Here is a 25,999-nt window from a genome sequence, read left to right as displayed (position 1 = left end):
ATAGCAGTAGGGAATCTCGCCCTGCACTACTCCCACTAGCTATCCCGGTCCCTGCCTCACGGGTGTGGGTCGGCTGTACTCAGGCTAAGCCTGACCCCGACGGCTCCTCTCTCACTGATACCGTAGGCCTAGAGGGAAGTGGGAGAAGGAATGCCCTATAAGATCTCTAGGGACTGGAGACTAAAGGGGGTCACCCCTAACGAACAAGTGAAGCTGCTACTGACAGGGACTGACAAGGGTGTGCGCTGACTAACAACACAAGCAGCACACAGGAAAAATGTGGGAAAGGATTCCCCCAAACCAATATGGGAAGGAACCTTACACTAGGAAACAAACACAGGGAAACTGAGTAGAAATCAAAGGATAAGGCAATTCACTCACACAGTCAATTATACACAGAGGGAGGATTGGTGAACACAGAAGGGAAAACACACAAACCAACTCGTTCACCCAAACCTCCCAAAAACCAACCACGGAACTTCCTCTATCCAAGATAACCACCTACTCCTCCTGCTAAGGCCTAGCTCTGTAAAAGCGACACTCAGCACAGAACCATGGGAGGCATGAGTTTAAATACAGAGTAGAGACCACTCCTCCCAGGTGCAAATGGGAGGACAGACTAATCAACCAGGAAATAAAGCTGCCTACCAGCAGTGCGCGCGTGCAAGTCAGAAGGTGTGCACCAATACCCACGACAGGACAACCCCGCAGCGCCAGGATGCCACCCCAGACACTGCGCAGCCAAAAACTCCCCAGGTAAGAAAAATAGAAATTAAAGAACCTAAATACTCCTAACAAACTATGCTACTGGATCCAATGAACTGAAAACAATGAGGCAGAGCGACAACATTTTCCACATGGATTCTGACATGGAAAGCATAAGAATCAGCATGCAAAACAGGCCATGAGATCATGGCACAGGAAAGACATAAACATGCTTTTGTTGTGTTTAGCTCAAAGAGGATTGCTTACACTGATACACTGTAGCAAAATGCAAGTGTATAAGCAGATCAATATTAGGACAATTTATCATTCACTGAACCATTCAGGACCCTTTCACACAACCGAGTCCAATCCGTGTGTAGGCTGTATTTCTTGGACTGACCTTATCCATGTACATAGGATAGAGTATTATTATTATTATTATTGTTTATTTATATAGCCCCATTAATTCCATGGTGCTTCGCATTTGGAGGTTTACGTACCGTACACAAAATATATAAACAGATATAGAACTAACAATGACCTACTGGCATAGTAGGGATAGAGGGCCGTATATCCCCTATGATATGAAGAGACAATGCTCAGTTAGACATAGGCTAACATCTCTTCCTATAGGAAAACAACCCATTACACATAATGTTACCAGCCATACAAAGCTAGCTATCGCTATGCCACCTACAAGTAAATTAAGCTGACAGATAATCTTTGATTTAAATATCTAAATGGGAAAACATATCAACTGGCCTCCTGCTGGCAACTGGGAGCAGAATCCAATAGTAGCAGAAGTGGTAGGAGAGTGTAATGTGCATGTAATCGGATTCATGTACACAAACTTCATTCCGCCTTCAATAGCAGCCAATACATTTCCTCTGATCCCTTGTACACGCTATTGAAATTATTGAATGAAAAAAAGCGAGCACTCCCCTCCTACGCCTTACACTTGTATAATCAGCTGAGAGTCAATAAACCATCACTGATGAAAAGCACTTCCACTTTGTCTCTGGCGTCCCAATAACATCCATGCATCCGGGGTAATTACGTATTCCGCACACAAACATCAATATTTGTAAAGAGCAGATAAGACGCGCTGACGAGAAGTGCTGCATTTTTCTTCCAGAGCAGCACTTTGCACTAGTTATGACACAAATCTGTAATCATTCAGATGGCCACCTCTTTATTTCCACAGCCCAAGTGACATTTGCTGTAATGCTCCTCAGAACTGGGAATGTTATATAATAATTCAATGTCTCTAAATTGATAAGCAGTCCTCTCGCTCATGTCAGCCGAGCCTGAACTTAAGTAATTCAAGCTAAACAGATTTTCAATGAGACTCTGCAGAATATATGTTTAGGGAAGCATAAATGATAATAAAATATACATAGAAGGATTACAAGAAAAATGTTAAAGAGATAACCTAAGCGCTGAAAAATATGGACAGTCATAAGGTGCCATTTTAGTGTTCCAGTCTATGCTGCTATCCTTGTAGTTTTCTGCAATAAATTTACCGGTGCAAGCAGGATAAAACATAATGATGGCTTCCCTATCATAAACCACATGATTTTGTGTATAAATGGGGCAATATTTTTCATGAATTCACTTCATATTCCTTCTATTTTCCCTCTGTGCTCTGCCTTTTATTTAAAAGGGGAATCTCTAGCTTAGAACCAACTGAAGGTAAGTATTAAAGAATGGCTTAAAGTGTCTTACCTCTTTAATAATAATAAATAATAATACATTTTATTCATATAGCGCCAACATATTCCGCAGCGCTGTACAATTTGTAGGGTTCAAATACAGACAGAAAGATACATTACAAAGAAGGTCATTTCACACAATGGATGATCTAGATCTGCACTGCAAAGCCTACTAACAATCTGGCATTAAGAACCATGCCATGTTGCAAACATCCGTAAAGCAGGACACGATTTTGTAATTTTTAATTTTTTTTCAAGATGGCGCCGCTGGAGTGACAGCCTTTTACTGAAGCTCCTGCTCAACTTGAGCTTTCTCTTCTACTGAATTTCCCCATGGTGGGACTATTAAAGGATTATCTTATCTTATGAAGAGGTTAATGAGTTTATATTAGATAATGTTCTGCCATAATATTAACAATTACTGTTTCCTTCTGTTCTTGGCATGACTAAGGCTGAAAAAGAGGGGCTGTTGATTTACATTTTAATTTTCCATTCTATAGTAAAAAATTCCTCTAGGATACCTAAAAATTATGTACTATTTGTAATACCAGCAAACAGAACATCTTTATGATGAAAGATAATGTAATATAAAGCAGGTTGTCCTTCAATAAACTAGATAGTCTAAGAAAACCACAGTTTTATTCCAAAACAACACATTCGAAATATGGGAGTGAGAGCCTGTGAACACGACTAACTAGGACGTTTGCTCTCCATGGTCCATAGAAAAAAACTGCATCAGACTACTCATCCATTGAGGTGAATGGGTCCATGAAAATGATGGAACCCACACAAATCCATTAAAAGGGCTCTATCATTGGGAAACGTCATTTTTAACTAAGCATAAACTTCCATAGCCTTTAGAAAGGTTATTTCACACATACCTTTTGTATGTAAATCCCCTCAGTAGTTTTTTGAATGAGCCCGTTTTATTCACCCGGAAGTCTCAGTGAGCACTCCTCTCTCTCCTGTGTGTACAGCATAGGCTGCTGCTGCTGCTAACTCATCTCCCTGCTCTCACACACAGCACACAGCAGTGAGAGAGAAAGAGTGCTCACTGAGACTTCCTGTGTTGGCTGGAAGCTAATTAGCATATCAATAACAACAGTCTCATTCAATAACTACTGAGGCAATTTACATACAAAATGTATGTGTAGAATAGCCTTTCTAAAGGCTATGTAAGGATATGTTTAGTTAAAAATGACTTTTCCCAATGACAGAGCCCCTTTAAACACACAACAGAGTTTCAGCTTCACTCTCTACAGTAAATAAAGCATAACTCTAGTATGTAAATGAGATTTTACCCACTTCAGTCATTTGTATGGTTTAACAATTTTTCAATCGATAGTTCATCACCATTTTCTCAGCCTGTACAGACTTATACATGACTATTTTAGATAGACCTTTACAACTGTTTTGGAATTCTACAAATTTTGACTGTAACATTAAAGGGTTTATACACCGTCCATTGTAGGGACCCTTGCAGATCAGCTTTTTATATGGAACCGTGGGGTTCTGAGCAGTTATGAGTATGGCAGCACACACTAGTCTAATTGTTGGCCCATCTGAAGAATATTATTGAAGTGGATCACCCTTTTAACAAATCACTGTGTGTAACTGCAATCCCAATCTTACAATTAAGGGAGTGTTATCATGTAGAACCATCTAATACCCTGCACAATGATGGCTGCGGCCACAATTTCGACTTTATCACAATACTGAATATTAGCCAAATGTAAACAGTCATTGGATGTGTCCTTTACATTTAGGAGATGTAGTTCACAAAGTTGTCAAACTCCTGAGCTCTGTGTGATGATATCACCATATAGAAAACATCACAATTCTCGGTAGGATAATTCAATGGGGTTAACCAATGTGGCCGCACTTCCTGCTGTTTTTTATTGTTTTGCATAGGTAGCAACCATAACAGAACAGAACAACTACACGAGACATCTATAAGTAAAAGAAAGAGAATTACTAAAGTATGGCTTCTGGTCAAGGTTTAAGTCTACTAGTACATGCAAATGCTTACATTTTCAAAGGAAATTTACTGCAAGGAGCAAATACTTCTCAATGCCATGTATTTGCTGCATATATAAGAACGTCTGATACCTTCTAAGACAGCACACATTCTGAGACTACTGAGGACAATAAGCCATACTGGCTTGGTAATAAGAATCAATGACTTTACCAACATGCAAGAAATATACTGTATCTCTTGCAAGTACCAAACAGATTTTAGTAGGGATCCTATTTCATAGATCCAACACATCTTTTATTAAGCGTCATAACTACTGTATAAATCCCATACAGATAAGATAATACTAAGCAACGCTGCAAACAATTTTAAGTTAGAGAAAGACATAATACATGTGATTTTATAAATGAGGATAGACTTTTTACAAAGTAGAAGTCAACGAATTTGCCCAGCTTTGTTCCCACTCCAGAAATGAACATTGCATTACAATAGTCTAGTGGAAATGACTGATTGACATGAGACGCTGGCAAAGTGTTAGGACACGAACACTGAATTATTCATCCAGTAAAAATCCTTACAATATCAGGAACAGACTGGCTTCTACACATACTTTAAGCTGACATGATATTGTGTCTGTTCTCCTCAACTTTGTCAGTTCATGCTGAGCGAATTGATAGGAAGTTGGAGGTGATCCTTATTTTAGCAGCTGAGAATTTGAAACCACAACAAAATGGAAACTGTGCCATAGAAGATGAATACACAAGGTCAAAACTTTCAGGCTCCATGTCTCTTGTTCTACCCAGCATTACGTTGTCTCGGCAGAGACAGAGCGGAATTATTAATGAGTCTCAGTCTATTACTCAAACATGTTTACATGACTTTTCATATGAAACAGTTATGATCCAAGATGTCAGAAATATTCTCGAACCTAGCCTGACATATATGGAGTAGTGACGGATAAAGAGACTCAGCAGGAGGTGCTGATTAATGGAGGGCATTTACTAGATTATAGTCCAGGCTCTTTTTAGGAACGGAATATGCCCCGTCGAGAAATAGCCATCACTCTGCTCATAATTTGTTGTGAACTATGGAAATGTTAACCAGCTGAGAAGGAAATGGATATAGCAAACATCTCCTATTATTCTATCAAGCCAATTTCCTTCTAGCAACCATTTTTAGCAGCTGCCTATTACTTTCTTCTCCCATGCATGCAGAAAGTATGAGCAATACGTGCAACATAGTGCAATACTCATCTCCATCTATCGCATGTAATATTGTCATCACTTCATCTCATATAGAGCTTCTCCCTGGGGGGCTCTAATGCAATGTTTACATTACGGCGTAATGCACCTACCATCTATTCTAGTCATATACAGTATACAGACTATATGGCACCTGTAAATAATGTGAAAACAGATCAATACTAATTGCAACTGGACTTTTAAACGGACTCTGGTCCAGATCACATCTGGGGATCCCTTCTGGTTGGCCCTTCTATCACCTGATAAGTGTTCAAAGACATTCCTTGAATGTTTCCTTTAGATTTTTAATGTGCATGTTCTTAATCTCAATAATAAATTGAATCTTTCGCTTTTATAATCAGATCATGCTAAATCATTTTCTATATCTAAAATATAAAATGAAGCAATAATGTGAATACTCCTTATACATACCTTAGCATTTTCTGCCTATGCAGACCTATATGTCAATATGAGAAAAAAATTTCACTTCTCCTGTCCATGCGATAACAAGAAAAAGTAGCAAAAGGAATTAAGACATTACGGAACTCAGCATGCAGTTTATAGGCAGCCACTTATTACGCCAAGGGGTCTATTATAAAAGACAATAAAACCCATGCTTGTTTCTAGTTGCCATCAATTCCATGAGATAAGCATACAATACATATACATAAACTAAGCAGGACCAGGACTTCTAAACAAGCCAGAAATGGAGCCTTAAACAAAGCTTTAAAAAACACTGCCCAACAATGGACAATGCTTTTCCATTGGGGGAGTCTGATACTGTAGGTCGACTCTATTGATGTAAATGAAAGTGAGCTGCAATATTGCATATGATGTGTGGACAGTTGTGGACAACCACTATAATAGTAATCTGAACTGAAAGGATGAAAAGAGCTACATAACTACTTTCACTTGAACAGTAACCAAAGGATGGACATAAATGTTATATCTGATCCAAAATGTGGAGCCAAACAATACTACCATAATTTTCTTTTCTGGATAAAAGACTGTAAAAGTTACTGTATCTACTTGGCCCCTTGGCCTTTAGGCCCCTCTACAGCTGCCATGGCTGCTATTACTAATTCCATGTAAACTGACAAGTATTATTTGCGTCTTATTTTTATGGTTACACAAGAGGTATATTTCTGGGGTATTCTGACATTTGCTATAATAGTCATTTGCAGTATATATATTTTTCATTTTGCTATGAATTCATTGTATAGACAAGCAAGGTTTAATTCTCAGTTCCTGGTAACATAGTAACTATTGAAAATTTCTGTTCAAAAGATATGATCCTTGAAAGGTTATTTGTAAACTAGCTCTGATTCTCCAAGTGGATGCAAACCTTTTGTATTTCTTGGAGAAAATAAAATGTTACCACCCACTTGGAGAATCAGAACTAGATCACATGTTATCTTATAGTGACCGTATTGTTTGAATAGGTAGATAGATTTAAAAAAATTTAAAAAAAAAAACAGCAAATTTTTCAGGGACAAAGCAAAAATTAAATGAAATGTGGCATTTCACATTTTGTATATGGTGATAGATCCTTTTTAATGATAGAAAAATATGTATAGCTTAACCATTGTCAACAGGCTGGTTAAACCCTTGAGTGTTATGGGTACAATAAGAGGAGCAATTTCGTTCTACTATTAACTTGTTTGTAGCTTTTTGGATATTGCTAGTAATTATTTTGCTACAGTAATGACGAAGCCCACGTTAAGGCCCCACGTTGTGGAAAGGCAGCTTTTTTTGTTGCAGATTTTACTGTAATTTTATTGAGCCAAGCCAGGAGTGATTGAGCAGACAGGTGAAGTATAAGAACTGCCTTTGTATTTTCCATTCTATTTGTAGCTACCGCTCGGCCTGGCTGAAAAACGGCAAAAAAATCTGGAACTGAAAACGTTGCTGAGGCCCTACGTTGCGGAAACTCAGCTTTTTTTTTGTTGCAGATTTTATTGCTTTTTTGGAACCAAAGTCAAGAGTGGTACAAAAGGGATGGAAATATATGGGAAGCTCCTATATTTCTACCTGTTGCTTAATCCACTCCTGGCTTTGGGTCAAAAAACTGCAACAAAATCAACTGCATTACCACAACGTGGGGCTTTAGCCGAAAGAAGCTTTCCCATCCCAGACATTTATGGATACACAGTGGTCATAGTGGCCACTGTGGCCTCATGAATGAAGTGGTAACTACCCTCTCCATGATCTCCTATTAGAGTTCCAAGTACCGTAGTTGTGCATGTTAACTTGGCTGTTTTTGGAATTCTTGTAGAGTTTGGAAAGCAGAATCACCTGCATATTCCGCAAAAACATGACACAATTGAGAACAACCACATGCTTTTTTTAGAGATACAGTTTTCGCTGTGTGAAAAAAAAAAAGTTAACTAAGAGGCTACAACCTCACTATGTGAATGCACCCTTGGTGTTGTCCTATTAGTGTCACTGCCATACAGCAATTTGGTTATATTAACTGGAATACTCTGTGTATAATTCCATTTTCCCAATATTCTAACAGGTCAGTTGACAGATGCAAATTGTATCCTTCACTTTAAGAGAATTTACGACATCAATATATTTTTTTCAGTGTGTGTTACAGAGTTGATACTTTGCAAGTCTGCTATATGTTGTGTACTATATATACAGCTCGATGAACAAAGCACAAAGAACAAATGATCCAAATTGTGATTGTGATGCCAGACTTCTGAGTCAGCCTAAACATCACGGTTCTGCTTTCCGAGCAGCTAATTACAAGTCTACCAGTTTCTAATACTGTAGGTGAAATTGCTGAAATCTATTATTATATAGTCATGGGAAATTCTAATTATTCTGTTTATCAGCATAATCTTAGTGGTACACTGCTGGTTAAGCAATTTTTTACCATTACTGACAAAACATCAACACAATCCCAGAGGAATTCTACATTCTTTAAAGTATCAGTAATTATTTCACAATGAATTATTTTATATTTAAGGATGTAATTAGCAATACATGTGAAAGACTTCTAATCTGCAGGACAAACATAGAATGCTTGCAAACATATCATTCCAGTTAGATTTAAGGGGATGTATCCTCAGAAAACCCCTTAGGTAGTATTCACATGATCATGTTCTGTCTGAGAAATAGGGTCATGTGTTGACAGTGTTTCCCAGACTGACTTGGACATGTGACTGGAGCTCACTGCATCATAAAGCTGTATGTCTGGTATAGTAGTGCCGGCTCATTTAGGAGCTATGTACATCATAAATCATCATGATGCAATGAGTTTCAGTCAGACAGCCCTAGTCAGTCTGGAGAATACAGTTTACACATAGATCGCATGTCTTGGATGGAATACAGCCATGTGAATACACCATTGAAAGGGCTGGCAGGGGTGTATTATCTTAATCCAGTGGATTAAATGGATCCAGTGGTTCTAACGATGTCACCACCCAGGGACATGTGATCTGAGGTAGTGTTTGGTCCCCTCAGTCACTCTGTCCCACAGTTTGCTCCGCCCCATTCTTAACTGATTTCACAGGTAAATTACCTACTATAGCTTACCCTATAGTAAAGCCAGCCCCCATAGTACAGGTAATTACGTATGAGAAAGAGGGAGAAGGGGGTGGAGCAATCAGTGGGACATAGTGGCCTGGGGGCAACACTGCCTTAGATCACATGATCCTGGTGTCATGACATCTCTGGAACGACTTGGCTCATCATTATCATCCCCATGTCCAGGTAATTAAAACAATATTCCCCAGACAACCCCTTTAAATAAAGTTTTTATGTTATTTGGGTTTGATAACATTTAAGGTGCTTTTTTTTTTTTTTTCTTAATAAAAACTTGGAATATATTGGATTTTTCACTTTGGTAATTGAGATTTAAGATAGGCTGACACCCCAGGTTTGTAGAAATCACTTTCAGCAGTCATCACATGACAGAGCAGTCTTATAATAAAAGTAACACTTCAAATATAAAGTCGGAGGATGACAGCACATAATGATCGGTAATAGATGGTGGACAGTTCCTTTCCTTGCACACTAACTACAGCACATTACATAGTACACACAGAATACTGTTCTATACAAGTCAATGAACCAAGAAGGACCAGACGGATAATTTCCAAGATCACTACGCTTCACCCAACAACGTAATCAATTAATTCTTCTTTATTAATGTCAAGGATTTCATAACGCATTTCGGGGTTTATAACCCTTATATCAAGTGCTAAGACAAGAGTATCGTTACTGGCAGTACATCTTCACCAATGTCTGTAGGGGAATTAGCCATGCCCAGGAACCAAGTCTAGGCATTGCTACCCCTGCTTTTATCTATTTATAGGAGTGGAAGATGTACTGCCAGTAGCGCTACTCTTGTCTTAGCACTTGATAAAGGGGTTATTAACGGCAAAACGCGTTGTGAAATCCTTGACATTAATAAAGAAGAATTAATTGATTACGTTGATGGGTGAAACGCCGTGATCTTGGAAATTATTCTTCTGGTCCTTCTTGGTTCATTCTTCGACACCTCCGGTGGCACAGATCCTGCAACTGAACATTACCCAGGGAGGAACCCCCTGTTAAGCGGTTCCATTGCTGTTTCAGTAGTTGTGAATTCTTTACAAATGACAACGGTGAGAATTCTACCGAAGTTTTAATTGTTTAACTCTACCTAACGGTACCTCACTATGTACAGCTCGGTGCTGTATTTGTGTTTTTTTCTATACAAGTCAATGAGATTTTTTTTTTTTTTTACTTGCACTCCTCTTGCTTATGTAAAAGTAAATAAAATGACTTAAGGACTGACCCACCCACTCAGCCAGTACCCTAACACATAGCCTCAAAACAGCTGTCAGCAGGTGGCTCGTCCTTTTGGAGGAGATATTCTGGCTTGGCATTATTCCTAGATCACACTACTAAGTTTCAGGAAAATCATGCATTTTCTAAAGTGAATTCCACTTTTTGTACCATGGAGGATGTATTTGCTTAATCTTATCTTAGTGTGCAGACACATTATGGCACATTTCTTATGTAGTAAGTCATAAGTTATATCCAACAAGAAACACATCATAACATCCTAGCATTATTGCTACCCTTGATACATAAATCTAAATCCATTCTTGACACATATCTGGCCTTTATATTATTTGCCCTTTTTGTTCAGTTATACATAGACAAAATCAAACAGACTTTATTATTGTTACAGTAGAAAAGCTCAAAGTTCTAGAACACTGACCATCACTACAGGCTTGTAACAGAAAAAGAGGAACAATGAATTATTAATCTGGCTAAGATTGATTTCTCCATGTTTCAGTGCTTCAAAGGGTATTTATAGAGCAAACCAACTCTTTCAGATATGTTATAGAGTAAAATTAGATCACTGAACTCACACTTAGTACCATAATTTGCATTGTTTGCAATGTAATGTTATGTGCTGTTGATAAAGGGAGAACTCTGGAATTTTGTGATGACCTTATTGGAGGTATATAGATGATCACAAAGTGTCCTACTGCTGGGACCACCAGTGATCAAACTGTATCCTATATGGAAACCAAACAGAACACATCAATTTCCCTGAAGCACCACCACAGGGGAAATTAGGAATTACACTGTGCTCAATGCTGTGTAATGTGGTTTATCTTGTCCAAAACAAGGGACACTCTTTGTAACCTCTGACCTCTCTAACCAACAGATTATGTGTACAAATTTGTGGCTATGAGATACTTGAAACATTATTCAAAATTATCCGGGAAAGGGGTTAAAGAAAAAAAATGCAGCTGTTGCCCAAAAAAGCCCTTAACGGCCGTTGCCCCTCATAACGTTAATTCAGGAATTTGGCCATGGCTAAAATGCCCCAGAAAAAAACGTGGCATCTTACAGTACCTGCAAAGTGGATAGGATTCTGGCTAATCCCATTCACACATTGCAGAAAAAAAATATGCAATGAAAATACTGCAATATCAAAAACACTGCTTTTTAGTAAATTGCAGCATGTCAATTATATCTAGGGAAACTATGACATTTTCCATATAGGTATAAGGGTGCCTTCACACGGAGTACCGCTCCACGCGTTTTGCTACATTTTACACGTGTAAAAATACACGTGTAAAATGTAGTAAGCCATTGAGTTCAATTTTTTTTCCGTATAACGCGCATCTCTGTGGGCACGCAAAAAGACGCGCGCAAAAAAAAAGCCATTGAACTCAACTAACTACATTTTTTTTTTTTTTTATGTAGATTGTGAGCCCCACGTAGAGCTCACAATGTATATTTTTCCCTAACACTATGTCTTTTTTTGAATATGGGATGGAAATCCATGCATACACGGGGAAAACATACAAACTTCTTGCAGATGTTTTTTTGCCGTTGGTGGGATTTGATCACCAGGACTCCAGCGCTGCAAGGCTACAGTGCTAACCACTGAGCCACCGTGTGGCCCAACTAACTACATTTTACATGTGTATTTTTACACGTGTAAAATGGACAAAAAGCATGGAGCGTAACTCCATGTGAAGGCACCCTAACAGAACCAGAAAGTCTTCAAAGGAATACTGCACTGCAGGAAAAGCTCCACTGTGGTGTTGACGTGGTTTTTCCTGCTGTACTTTTTCACTTTGTGGGGCGTTAGCCAACAAAGGATTTTTCGCTAACAGGCAGTTAGTTGTTTTGGCAGTAAAAAGTATGTTTAAAGACTGTGTATACTGTGTTCCTTCAGCACTACACAACAGTCTTAGACAAAATTAGATTATTGGCAATGACAGAGTTCACTGTTCTGTTTGTGTTTATGTGTAATTCTGTATCAGAGCATGAATGCCACAGACTCAAGCTCAAACAGCAGCACAGCTATGCTCTCACTCCTAACTATTGATTTCTATCAGTAATATACCATTGTCTACCATTGCCACTTACCATTGTCTATTGGCTGAAGGGCTGTCAGCTGTCATCAGGTGGAGATAGAAAGTCACAAGTAAGTCATTCATACACATATACACATATCTTTTTATCTCTTGCTCCGATATGTTGCGGCAAGCATTTTATATAGTTTGAGACAAAAAAAAAAACCTGACAAATTTGGAATATTTGGGTTCACTCATCTCCAATATCCATGTGACTGCTGTAGACATTCACTGACTTTGTCAATGATTTAGCAGGTATGCATGAAAACGCTAAGACTAGTAAATGGTTGCAGCTGTCTAGTGGTTGTATGTAGAGATGAGCGAACAGTGTTCTATCGAACTCATGTTCGATCGGATATTAGGCTGTTCGGCATGTTCGAATCGAATCGAACACCGCGTGGTAAAGTGCGCCATTACTCGATTCCCCTCCCACCTTCCCTGGCGCCTTTTTTGCTCCAATAACAGCGCAGGGTAGGTGGGACAGGAACTACGACACCGGTGACGTTGAGAAAAGTAGGCAAAACCCATTGGCTGCCGAAAACATGTGACCTCTAATTTAAAAGAACAGCGCCGCCCAGGTTCGCGTCATTCTGAGCTTGCAATTCACCGGGGACGGAGGTTTCCGTCCAGTTAGCTAGGGGTTAGATTCTGGGTAGGCAGGGACAGGCTAGGATAGGAAGGAGAAGACAACCACAACAGCTCTTGTAAGAGCTAAATTCCAGGGAGAAGCTTGTCAGTGTAACGTGGCACTGACGGGCTCAATCGCCGCAACCCAGCTTTCCCAGGATCCTGAATGGAATACACTGTCAGTGTATTCCCGTATACCCGATATATACCCCGATACCCGTTCCAACGGTGTGCCCCCCCACCTTCACCCCAGAAATACCCTGCAAGTCCCCTAGCAATAGAATTGGGGCTATATACACCCACAATTTTTACTACTGGTATACAGTGCCATTGTCTGACTGGGAATTCAAAGAATATATTGGGGTTATAAATACCCTCATTTCTTGCTACTGCCATATAGTGCCAGTTTCTGACTGGTAATTCAAAGAATATATTGGGGTTACGTGCACCCACAATTTTTACTACTGGTATACAGTGCCATTGTCTGACTGGGAATTCAAAGAATATATTGGGAATACAAATACCCTCATTTCTTGCTACTGCCATATAGTGCCAGTTTCTGACTGGTAATTCAAAGAATATATTGGGGTTACGTGCACCCACAATTTTTACTACTGGTATACAGTGCCATTGTCTGACTGGGAATTCAAAGAATATATTGGGGTTATAAATACCCTCATTTCTTGCTACTGCCATATAGTGCCAGTTTCTGACTGGTAATTCAAAGAATATATTGGGGTTACGTGCACCCACAATTTTTACTACTGGTATACAGTGCCATTGTCTGACTGGGAATTCAAAGAATATATTGGGAATACAAATACCCTCATTTCTTGCTACTGCCATATAGTGCCAGTGTCTGACTGGGAATTCAAAGAATATATTGGGGTTACGTGCACCCACAATTTTTACTACTGGTATACAGTGCCATTGTCTGACTGGGAATTCAAAGAATATATTGGGAATACAAATACCCTCATTTCTTGCTACTGCCATATAGTGCCAGTTTCTGACTGGGAATTCAAAGAATATATTGGGGTTACGTGCACCCACAATTTTTACTACTGGTATACAGTGCCATTGTCTGACTGGGAATTCAAAGAATATATTGGGAATACAAATACCCTCATTTCTTGCTACTGCCATATAGTGCCAGTTTCTGACTGGTAATTCAAAGAATATATTGGGGTTACGTGCACCCACAATTTTTACTACTGGTATACAGTGCCATTGTCTGACTGGGAATTCAAAGAATATATTGGGAATACAAATACCCTCATTTCTTGCTACTGCCATATAGTGCCAGTTTCTGACTGGTAATTCAAAGAATATATTGGGGTTACGTGCACCCACAATTTTTACTACTGGTATACAGTGCCATTGTCTGACTGGGAATTCAAAGAATATATTGGGAATACAAATACCCTCATTTCTTGCTACTGCCATATAGTGCCAGTGTCTGACTGGGAATTCAAAGAATATATTGGGGTTACGTGCACCCACAATTTTTACTACTGGTATACAGTGCCATTGTCTGACTGGGAATTCAAAGAATATATTGGGAATACAAATACCCTCATTTCTTGCTACTGCCATATAGTGCCAGTGTCTGACTGGGAATTCAAAGAATATATTGTGGTTACGTGCACCCACAATTTTTACTACTGGTATACAGTGCCATTGTCTGACTGGGAATTCAAAGAATATATTGGGGTTATAAATACCCTCATTTCTTGCTACTGCCATATAGTGCCAGTTTCTGACTGGTAATTCAAAGAATATATTGTGGTTACGTGCACCCACAATTTTTACTACTGGTACACAGTGCCATTGTCTGACTGGGAATTCAAAGAATATATTGGGAATACAAATACCCTCATTTCTTGCTACTGCCATATAGTGCCAGTGTCTGACTGGGAATTCAAAGAATATATTGGGGTTACGTGCACCCACAATTTTTACTACTGGTATACAGTGCCATTGTCTGACTGGGAATTCAAAGAATATATTGGGAATACAAATACCCTCATTTCTTGCTACTGCCATATAGTGCCAGTGTCTGACTGGGAATTCAAAGAATATATTGGGGTTACGTGCACCCACAATTTTTACTACTGGTATACAGTGCCATTGTCTGACTGGGAATTCAAAGAATATATTGGGGTTATAAATACCCTCATTTCTTGCTACTGCCATATAGTGCCAGTTTCTGACTGGTAATTCAAAGAATATATTGTGGTTACGTGCACCCACAATTTTTACTACTGGTATACAGTGCCATTGTCTGACTGGGAATTCAAAGAATATATTGGGAATACAAATACCCTCATTTCTTGCTACTGCCATATAGTGCCAGTTTCTGACTGGTAATTCAAAGAATATATTGTGGTTACGTGCACCCACAATTTTTACTACTGGTATACAGTGCCATTGTCTGACTGGGAATTCAAAGAATATATTGGGAATACAAATACCCTCATTTCTTGCTACTGCCATATAGTGCCAGTTTCTGACTGGTAATTCAAAGAATATATTGTGGTTACGTGCACCCACAATTTTTACTACTGGTATACAGTGCCATTGTCTGACTGGGAATTCAAAGAATATATTGGGAATACAAATACCCTCATTTCTTGCTACTGCCATATAGTGCCAGTGTCTGACTGGGAATTCAAAGAATATATTGGGGTTACGTGCACCCACAATTTTTACTACTGGTATACAGTGCCATTGTCTGACTGGGAATTCAAAGAATATATTGGGAATACAAATACCCTCATTTCTTGCTACTGCCATATAGTGCCAGTGTCTGACTGGGAATTCAAAGAATATATTGGGAATACAAATACCCTCATTTCTTGCTACTGCCATATAGTGCCAGTTTCTGACTGGGAATTCAAAGAATATATTGGGGTTACGTGCACCCACAATTTTTACTACTGGTATACAGTGCCATTGTCTGACTGGGAATTCAAAGAATATATTGGGAATACAAATACCCTCATTTCTTGCTACTGCCATATAGTGCCAGTTTCTGACTGGTAATTCAAAGAATATATTGGGGTTACGTGCACCCACAATTTTTACTACTGGTATACAGTGCCAATTTCTAACTAGGAATTCAAAATGCGCAAGGCTCCCGGAAAGGGACGTGGACGAGGCCGTGGGCGAGGTCGGGGGAATGGTTCTGGGGAGCAAGGTAGCAGTGAAGCCACAGGGCGTCCCGTGCCTACTCCTGTGGGGCAGCAAGCATTGCGCCACTCCACAGTGCCAGGGTTGCTTGCCACATTAACTAAACTGCAGGGTACAAACCTTAGTAGGCCCGAGAACCAGGAACAGGTCTTGCAATGGCTGTCAGAGAACGCTTACAGCACATTGTCCAGCAGCCAGTCAGACTCTGCCTCCTCTCCTCCTATTACCCAACAGTCTTGTCTTCCTTCCTCCCAAAATTCAGAAGCTTTACAGAACAATAACCCAAACTGTCCCTGCTCCCCAGAGCTGTTCTCCGCTCCTTTCATTGTCCCTCAACCTGCCTCTCCACGTCACGATTCCACGAACCTAACAGAGGAGCATCTGTGTCCAGATGCTCAAACACTAGAGTCTCCTCCATCTCCGTTCGATTTGGTGGTGGATGACCAGCAACCCACCCTCATCGACGATGATGTGACGCAGTTGCCGTCAGGGCATCCAGTTGACCGGCGCATTGTGCGGGAGGAGGAGATGAGACAGGAGTTGGAAGAGGAAGTGGTGGATGATGAGGACACTGACCCGACCTGGACAGGGGGGATGTCAAGCGGGGAAAGTAGTGTGGATGTTGAGGCAGGTGCAGCACCAAAAAGGGTAGCTAGAGGCAGAGGCAGAGGTCAGCAGCTTAGGCGAAGCCAGGCCACACCCGGAATCTCCCAAGATGTTCCAGTTCGTACCCAGCCCCGAAAAACTCCCACCTCGAGGGCACGTTTCTCGAAGGTGTGGAGTTTTTTCAAGGAATGCGCCGAGGACAGATATAGTGTTGTCTGCACAATTTGCCTCTCGAAATTGATTAGGGGCTCTGAGAAGAGCAACCTGTCCACCACTTCAATGCGCCGTCATTTGGAATCCAAGCACTGGAATCAGTGGCAGGCAGCAACGGCAGGACAAAGGCCGCCTGCCGTTCACGCCACTGCCACTGCCTCTGCCACTGCCTCTGCCTCTGCCACTGCCACTGCTGACTGTGCTGGCGATGCACTCCAGAGGACGAGCCAGGACACCACTTCATCTGCCTCCGCCACTTTGTTGACTTCTACCTCATCCTCCCCTGGTCCTGTCTTATCTCCTTTTCCTGCACCATCAAAGGCACCATCAGGCGTTTCTTTACAACAACCCACCATCTCTCAGACATTGGAGCGGCGGCAGAAATACACTGCTAACCACCCACACGCGCAAGCCTTGAACGCCAACATCGCTAAACTGCTGGCCCAGGAGATGTTGGCGTTCCGGCTTGTTGAAACTCCCGCCTTCCTGGACCTGATGGCAACTGCGGCACCTCGCTATGCCGTCCCTAGCCGTCACTACTTCTCCCGGTGTGCCGTCCCCGCCTTGCACCAGCACGTGTCACTCAACATCAGGCGGGCCCTTAGTTCCGCGCTTTGCACAAAGGTCCACTTGACCACCGACGCGTGGACAAGTGCATGCGGACAGGGACGCTACATTTCACTGACGGCACACTGGGTGAATGTAGTTGAGGCTGGGACTGCTTCCCAAACTGGCCCGGTGTACCTCGTCTCCCCGCCTAACATTCCTGGCAGGGACACGAGAAGAACACCCCCCTCCTCCTCCTCCTCTACCGCCTCCTCCTCCGCCACCGCCTCCTCCTCCGCCACCGCCTCCTCCTCCGCTGTTAGATTGACCCCAGCTACGAGTTGGAAACGTTGCAGCACTGGTGTTGGTAGACGTCAGCAGGCTGTGCTGAAGCTGATCAGCTTGGGGGACAGACAGCACACTGCCTCCGAGGTGAGGGATGCCCTCCTCGATGAGACGGCAATATGGTTTGAGCCGCTGCACCTGGGCCCAGGCATGGTCGTTTGTGATAACGGCCGGAACCTGGTAGCAGCTCTGGAGCTTGCCGGACTCCAACATGTTCCATGCCTGGCCCACGTCTTCAACCTAGTGGTGCAACGTTTCCTAAAGAGCTACCCCAATGTTCCAGAGCTACTGGTGAAAGTGCGGCGCATGTGCGCCCACTTTCGCAAGTCGACAGTAGCCGCTGCTAGCTTAAAATCTCTCCAGCAACGCCTGCATGTGCCACAACACCGGCTTTTGTGCGACGTCCCCACACGCTGGAACTCAACGTTTCAGATGTTGAATAGAGTGGTTGAGCAGCAGAGACCTTTGATGGAATACCAGCTACAAAACCCTAGGGTGCCACAAAGTCAGCTGCCTCAGTTTCACATCCATGAGTGGCCATGGATGAAAGACCTTTGTGACATCCTACGGGTCTTTGTGGAGTCCACAAGGAGGGTGAGCTCTGAGGATGCGATGGTGAGCCTTACAATCCCGCTCTTGTGTGTTCTGAGAGAATCCCTGATTGACATCAGGGATAACTCAGATCACACAGAGGAGTTAGGGATAGCATCCGATCCGTCACAGCTGGAGAGTAGGTCCACACATCTGTCCGCTTCACTGCGTTTAATGGAGGAGGAGGAGGAGGAGGAGGAGGAGGAAGAAGAGTTGTCCGATGATGTGATGGTGATACAGGAGGCTTCCGGGCAACTTCGAATCGTCCCATTGTTGCAGCGCGGATGGGTAGACATGGAGGATGAGGAGGAAATGGAGATTGAACTTTCCGGTGGGGCCAGAGGAGTCATGCCAACTAACACTGTGGCAGACATGGCTGAGTTCATGTTGGGGTGCTTTACAACCGACAAGCGTATTGTCAAAATCATGGAGGACAACCAGTACTGGATCTTTGCTATCCTTGACCCCCGGTATAAAAACAACATCTCCTCTTTTATTCCGGTAGAGGGGAGGGCCAATCGCATCAATGCTTGCCACAGGCAATTGGTGCAGAATATGATGGAGATGTTTCCAGCATGTGACGTTGGCGGCAGGGAGGGCAGTTCCTCCAGTAGGCAACCAAGTTCTCACCGGTCCACACAAACGAGGGGCACACTGTCTAAGGTCTGGGACACCTTGATGGCACCCCCTCGCCAAAGTGCCGCCACGGAGGGTCCTAGTGTCACCAGGCGTGAGAAGTATAGGCGCATGTTGCGGGAATACCTTTCCGACCACAGCCCTGTCCTCTCCGACCCCTCTGCGCCCTACACGTATTGGGTGTCGAAGTTGGACCTGTGGCTTGAACTTGCCCTATATGCCTTGGAGGTGCTGTCCTGTCCTGCCGCCAGCGTCCTATCTGAGAGGGTGTTCAGTGCAGCCGGTGGCATCATCACTGACAAGCGCACCCGTCTGTCAGCTGAGAGTGCCGACCGGCTCACTTTGATAAAAATGAACCACCACTGGGTAGAGCCGTCATTTTTGTGCCCACCTGTGTAAAGCACCCCAACATGAAACTCCATGTCTGTACTCAACCTCTCCAATTCCTCCGCATCCTCATACTCATCCACCATAAGCGTTGCACAATTCTGCTAATACTAGGCTCCCTCCACCCTGATTTCCCCCAACTCTGCAGGTTAGAGGCTCCCTCCACCCTGATTTCCACCAACTCTGCTGGTTAGAGGCTCCCTCCACCATGAATTTGCCCAAACTGGGCTGTTTAGAGGCTCCCTCCACCATGAATTTGTCCAAACTGGGGTTTTTAGAGGCTCCCTCCACCATGAATTGGTCCAAACTGGGCTGTTTAGCGGCTCCCTCCACCATTAATTGGTCCAAACTGGGCTGGTTAGAGGCTCCCTCCACCATGAATTTGCCCAAACTGGGCTGTTTAGAGGCTCCCTCCACCATGAATTTGCCCAAACTGGGCTGGTTAGAGGCTCCCTCCACCATGAATTGGTCCAAACTGGGGTTTTTAGAGGCTCCCTCCACCATGAATTGGTCCAAACTTGGCTGTTTAGAGGCTCCCTCCACCATTAATTGGTCCAAACTGGGCTGGTTAGAGGCTCCCTCCACCATGAATTTGCCCAAACTGGGCTGGTTAGAGGCTCCCTCCACCATGAATTGGTCCAAACTGGGGTTTTTAGAGGCTCCCTCCACCATGAATTGGTCCAAACTTGGCTGTTTAGAGGCTCCCTCCACCATTAATTGGTCCAAACTGGGCTGGTTAGAGGCTCCCTCCACCATGAATTGGTCCAAACTGGGTTTTTTAGAGGCTCCCTCCACCATGAATTTGCCCAAACTGGGGTGTTTAGAGGCTCCCTCCACCATGAATTTGCCCAAACTCTGCTGGTTAGAGGCTCAATCCACCCTGATTTTCAAAACAAATGTTGGTGCCAACCTCAACTTACTACAAGGGCCAAATTCACTGCTGGTGACAAGCTCTCCTCACTGCAAGTGCCAAATACACATGTTTCAAGGTGTTTTCCTACTGTCAGAGAGGTGGTATTGAGTGTGTAAAGTGTGTAGTTGTTAGGCTGTGATGTTGGGGTAATAGAGGGTCTTTGGTGTGTTAGATGCCCCCAGACATGCTTCCCCTGCTGTCCCAGTGTCATTCCAGAGGTGTTGGCATCATTTCCTGGGGTGTCATAGTGGACTTGGTGACCCTCCAGACACGGATTTGGGTTTCCCCCTTAACGAGTATCTGTTCCCCATAGACTATAATGGGGTTCGAAACCCATTCGAACACACGAACATTGAGCGGCTGTTCGAATCGAATTTCGAACCTCGAACATTTTAGTGTTCGCTCATCTCTAGTTGTATGCATTACATTTGGAGTGCAGCGTTTTTTTTAATTATTTACGTGTATTTGTATGTCACATCAAGAAATGTATGAAAATAAATAAAGACCAACAGGGAACACAAGGTCATCAGTGCTGAAATGTAACATGTTAGATCCAGTGATTTTTTATTTTATACTCAACATATTAACATATACTGGTTAGCTTAAAGAGAGTCTATAAGTACAAAATTGAAATATAAATGAATCACAGTACCTTGTCGGGCTGTCAGCACAGTTTACAGTATTTCTTATTCAGGACTGCTGCTTCATTCTTGTCGAACTCGTTCTTTTATCCCTGTGCAAATGAGCAGAAAAGGGCTTTAGGGGCATTACGTTCTATCAATGGGCTTCACTATCTGCTGCTACTAACTAATGCTCAGGTCTAACCCGACTAGTTGACTGATATCCTTCTCATCAGCCTCAGCACTAACTGTACCAAGCATGTCTGATGATGACACATTGCACCCAGAAGTGAAGGAAGCCAGCTTCAAATGGGTGTAGTTGTAAACTCTTCCACATGTTGTAGACTCTTGACTATACAATGAATACAATTTCCTTTATCATTTGGTGACATTGGTTTGATCAACAAGTTTTTAATTGCGAAATATCTTCGGGATCCTATTCCTGCAATCTGAAGAAATCTATGGAAATTGAATTATACAAGTACAGTCTTTAACAACTGGGAATTTACAGATCACATTACTCCTAATATTTCCTCCACCAGATTCTTGGCAAAATGTGTTTCCATGTCGATTTTCCAAACAGCTGTCAGCTTGTCGGGTCATTGACTCTTAACTATTTGGTATCCTATTGTTTGCAAGCCATATATAATCTCAATAATGTTCAGTTTCGAAACGTACCACAGCAATATACCAGTCTGTCACAACTTGAGGACCCTGAAAGTGTTTGTTATATTTACATTATATTAGGGAACGCCATCTTATGACTTAGGGCCAAACAATTGGATAAACAGTTTCCTCCACTTACTTCCTTTACTCTTCAGTCTAGAACAGCATTAATATATTGGCGGTAAAATAAATTGGATGAACCTGCGCTAAGAATCTATCGCTAAACTGGACTGGAGAGAGCGAACAAAACATCTTCCAGTCATTTTTGCAATTCCAGACACATGGTATACCATCTTCTCAGCGTAAAAGTCTTTGAAATCCCTTACTTTGCAATATCTAGAATTCACCTTGCCAGTTTGCACTGAAAGCATCTCTTTGTGCTCAAGTCTACAAAACTTTTTATAACACTGAACAATTAAAATGAAAGATATTGTATAAAAAAAGCGTCTCGTGGAAATGTCCGTTAAGATGTTTTATTTAATAGTGCTACGGTACATATGTATCACCTATGAGAAAGCCTGGTGTATTTCTATTAAGGCATGACTGTGTGACATTCTGCGTCTTGCTGAACAATACTGAACTTCAATGCAGCACTGACATAGCAAATGCAAAACGCTTTAGCTCGCAGTGTAAGTCAATTTCTGGCCTTTCAGCTCAAACACAAAAGACTTAAACATTTTCATAATTCTCCGCAGGTTTCTTATTGCTATTTCCAGGTAGAATGGTCTCAAGTTTTCCTTCTTTTTTGAACGTATGCCAGACATGTAGAAGGTTTTCTACTGCATAATATTTATGCTGTATTTATCTGTTTTCAGTTCCCTATACAGTATCGCAACAACGCGTTTTGTACTGCTGTTTAAAATATACTATTAGATTCATAACTTCTGATCAAGTTTATATAAAAGAATAGTGGCTCAGAGGTTGTTATTGTTGCCTTGCAGGACTAGGAGGGAGTTAAGCTGGCCATACACAATGGATTTTCGCTGGCCGTCAATTTGTGTTAGAAAAATTAAATTGTGGTCTTGGTAGGACTATACAATGTTGCAGAATAGGTTGGTGCCCAGTCACAGAAGCCTAAAAGCCAAAGCTATCAACCTTCTACACCTAATATGAGGGCAATTGGCAACTAGCAATTGTGCCTTGCTGTGGTCCAGGAGTTTAACATAAATTACTTGAACTAGATGGACTATTATAAGTTTGATCAAACCCCCTTTCACCAGAACTTGGCTTTGCTACTAAAAGGGCACTGAATACAAGGGCATATATCACACCATTACATACCAGATGATACATCTAGATGATATACATAGCCTTCTTTGGCGTCTACTGGGTACAGAGATAAGCATGTAGAAATGGAGTAGTTTCATGATCAATTTGCAATCACAATAAGAAAGCAGGTTAAGAAACAATAAGATCTGTATCATATAAATATACCGACTGGTAAAGTCAGATGCAGTATGTTTATAAGGAAAAAAAAAAGTAACTGAATAGCACATGCTACTGCTGATAGCAACACATGCTAGAGGATGAGGAACAAGGTCAAGAACTACTTGTAAAATCAAGACTTTGATATTTTCCCAGGCTTGGACTAGCCTACAGCAGAACAGGTGATTCCCCAAAGGGCCTCTGAACCAATGCAGGCTCTTGAATCAGGGTGCGGCCCCATCTACCACCCCCCAGACAAGTAGAATATGGCACAGTACACTCACTGTACTACATACAGATAGACAGCGTATATCACGGCCACCCTATGTATTCAAATAATAAGCTTGGTAGGTTAAAAGAAGCCATGCTGCAGATGATGTTAGCAGAATAAAATTTATACCCTTGTTATGTGTTTCAGAGCCCCAGGGATGCCATGAAAAATAACTTATTATTTATTCAAATGAATATCTTGGAGCACAGGGGTAGGGGAATTCTGAGATCTGCTGCATCATCACTAAATATGCCCATCCTGAATTCAGCTCCTCCCCCTAGACAGTTTGAGAATCAACTAACACAGAATCAATTCACACTTCCCAGGGGACGAACTGAATGGGAGCGGTTTAAAGTAGCTAGGGACAGTGATAGACTCCCTTTAAACCAAATAGCCAGTTTATTGTTATATATAAATTGGGTGCCTGAGATGACATCCACAAATAGAAGCAGGTCAAGCAGTTTTCACCTACCCTGGATCCCTACATGTGAAGTCTGCTAATATGTAGTACACAGACAAAATCACAGAGGACCCTGGTTCAAGGCAGGATCCAGTCAACAGGCTCCTCTGTCAAAAACAGCCTGAGCCAAAGACAAGAAAGCAAGCTACTGATGGAAAAATATGTTTAAGAATGTGCGAACAAGTTACAATCATCACTATATACTGTAACTCAGTCTCATTTTCTTATAGGAAAATTATATATTATTGCAAATCCCAGAACCTACAATTGATCCCTGTATTCATTCCTGGGATTTCAGTTTATGTATTTGGCGAGATCTATCAAAGTGTTGGATGCCATGTGAGAACCTGCGGAAAAGCTTCAACATTTATACTTCTCATAGAAAATAAGCTTTTACTTTCATAAAAAGTGCTGCGTCAGAATGAAAAGAACTAAACAAAGTCTGATCTCTCAGCTTGTAAGAGAGTTTTCTGTAAATTCAGGGAAATAAAATGTAATTTGAATGTAATTTTTAAAGCCGTTTTAAACTAAATCCCAAATATACTTGAAATGTTGGCGGCAGGATTACATTAGAGAATACGGCTTTTCATGTGCTATAATCTGACTTCAAAACAATCCCAGCATTACAATTGCCTAAAAGGCACAAGCATCTGTTTGGCTGGAGTTGTGAATACCTTGCTTAGCAGCAGCGGTTTAGGGTTTGATATGTGTTCAAAACAGCTCTCAACAGTGGAGTTGGCATCACCTTCCTGAAAGCTTTACTGCTGGAAATAAGTCATAGACATGAAAGATTCTCGGCTTTATACGGGAGCAGGGAAAAGAATAGTGTTGAGTCAGGAAGCTCTTCTGCTTTAAGAACTACACAGATGGGTATTTCTCGTATGTTTATTGCAAAGATCCCTAGACTTGGGAAATTTACAATTTATTATTCATTTTATTCAGGGAAGTCTGCTTTTCTTTTTATATTAAAAAAATATTGCAATGATTTCAATTTGTATCCCAGCAGTATAGAAATCCAGACTTTCCTATGGTGCAGGCATATGTTTATGCAAATGCAAGACATACTAAAGAAATACCCATCTGAACATGTAGAAAGGGAAAAGACTAGTTCCAGAACTAAACATAAATGCAGAAAATATTAATGCCTAACACAGGAATGGGAAAACAAATCCTTCAGTTTTATTATTTGATGCAGTGTAGAATATGTGGTGAGGCTGAAAATATTTACGAAAAGATAAGGTACTGTGTATATGTGAGATGGATGCCTTTCAAAGTAATAAAAATTCCCTGTAGGAGCCTTTATACAAATCAGCATTACACAGCATTAACCCTCGGCCCCCAGCACCTTGGTCAAAGCTGACCAAGGCCCAATTTTTAAGCAGCACCTGGGCATCACCATTTTGCCGTGGACTGAAGACTTGTCTCCCATTCATTTGTATGGCAGACTGCATTATGCAGCCTGTCATACAAATGCCAGTATTTTGCAACACATTGCAATGCATTAACATTGAAATACATTGCATTAGTGATAACACTCCTTTGGAGGTCTAATAAGTGCAATAAAAAATTTAAAAAAACAAACCAAAAAGAATTAAAAGTTTAAATCACCCCCCCCCCCCTTTCTCTAGAATGCAAAGAAAAGTACAAAACAGCTGTAAAACACATACACATAAAATATTTTTCCTGTATGGTGAATGTCGTAGTGGAGAAAAAAAAAAAAAAAGCAAAAGTGCCAAACAGCTGTTTTTTTTGCAGAAAAATCAGAATAAAAAGTTATCAAAGCAAAAGACATTCCTCAATATGGTATAACTAAAAATTACACATGACCCTCCAAAAAAAAGACACCCTATACATCTCTGTAAATGGAAATATAAAAAGGTTATATGTGTCAGAATATGGTGGCTTTTCGAAAAAAATTTTTTGTAAAGTTTTAGATTTTTGTTAAATCATATTCTGGTATTCCAAGAATCATATTGAAACATAGCATACA

At 41.4% G+C, this 25,999-nt stretch overlaps 1 protein-coding gene across 2 annotated transcripts in view; it reads right to left on the bottom strand.

The window, feature by feature from the left end:
- The window catches only part of HS3ST5 (heparan sulfate-glucosamine 3-sulfotransferase 5), a 242,889-nt gene that overhangs the window by 132,201 nt on the left and 84,689 nt on the right, over window positions 1-25,999 (bottom strand). The window contains exon 2 of one of the 2 annotated variants that reach the window (XM_075268103.1): window positions 21,220-21,300. The exons of the other annotated variant lie outside the window; for it this stretch is intronic. The gene's annotated coding sequence lies outside the window, so the exon portion shown is untranslated. The remainder of the gene's footprint in view (window positions 1-21,219; window positions 21,301-25,999) is intronic. 2 annotated transcript variants of the gene reach the window in all.

The sequence above is a fragment of the Leptodactylus fuscus genome, chromosome 3, assembly GCF_031893055.1.
Source record: "Leptodactylus fuscus isolate aLepFus1 chromosome 3, aLepFus1.hap2, whole genome shotgun sequence".
Lineage (NCBI taxonomy): Eukaryota > Metazoa > Chordata > Amphibia > Anura > Leptodactylidae > Leptodactylus > Leptodactylus fuscus.
The sequence above is the reverse complement of the archived record's forward strand: the minus strand, read 5'-3'. Positions and strand labels throughout refer to the sequence as shown.